Raw genomic sequence first — 1,239 nt, 5'->3', positions numbered from 1 at the left:
AAATGAACAACAAGGTCAGTATCTAAAGAGTCAAAGAAACTCACTATCAGAATTTTAATCATAGAAAATTAAAGACATTTGAAGGCCATGCCAAATAGTAAATAAAGCAACATCTGTCCCAATCCTACAAATAATCTTCATTTGAAGTCCCACTGAATAACAATTTTCACTAAAAAGCAAGCCAATTTAAATAAACGCCATGAAAGTAATTGGCCCTTTAAGCTCTACCAGGTGGTCCTTATTTGACTGTCATCAAAAATGAGCTGGTAAGTTGTACTTTTAAAAGTCAGTTAAAGTATACTTATAAAAGTTAGTCTATAGATCTTAAGAAAATCAAAATTGCTTCAATAATATGTATATAACAGAATTTTATAAAATTTTTTGATTTTTTACTAAAAAAATGAAACAACATTTGTTAACAGCATCCATACCTGAAGCATAAGCATTTGATAAATTAGTCATTAGATTCTCAGCATGAGCTTCTTTTATCACGTCTTTGTCAGTTGATTGACAAGCATGAATGGATTTTTTTCTCATCTGTTTTTTATCTAAGTTGAGAAAGAAAATATTTATAATTATTAAAACATGCTAATAAGATGTATTACTGTAATCAAATCTGTAATCAAATGGATGCTTTGAAAAAACTCATAACATTTGAAATTTTTATTTACATGTGATCTCTGGTGGAGCGGGATAAACTGGAGAGAAGCATGAGTTCTACTGAAATTATGCAAGGTTCTTTTATCACCACACAAAGAGCAATGATACAACTGTTACACGCTAGCTTCATGTCAGCTTAGCATAGAGGATTGATAATGTAATAATAAAGACCATTCATGAAAGTAAAGTGAAAGTGTTAGTCACTCAGTCATGTCTGACTCTTTGCGACCCCATGGACTGGAGTCCACTAGGAATTCTCCAGGCAAGAATCCTGGAGTGGATTGCCATTCCCTTCTCCGGGGGATCTTCCCAACCCAGGGACTGAACCCTGGTTTCCTACATGGCAACTTGATTCTTGACTGTCTGAACCACTAGGGAAGACCTGTTACCTTTAACTATAAATAACAATGCCTGCTATGGGATAAGATCCTTGCATGGGTATTGACATTTAAGTACATATAACCATATCTACTACATATTAAGAGTCCTAAGTGCTGTGCACACAATTTGATCCTCCAATATAGGTAACATATAGTAACCATCCAATATAGGTACATTTCCCCAGTATGTCGATAAACA

The sequence above is a fragment of the Ovis aries genome, chromosome 23 (genome assembly GCF_016772045.2).
Source record: "Ovis aries strain OAR_USU_Benz2616 breed Rambouillet chromosome 23, ARS-UI_Ramb_v3.0, whole genome shotgun sequence".
Taxonomy (NCBI): Eukaryota; Metazoa; Chordata; class Mammalia; order Artiodactyla; family Bovidae; genus Ovis; species Ovis aries.
The sequence above is the reverse complement of the archived record's forward strand: the minus strand, read 5'-3'. Positions refer to the sequence as shown.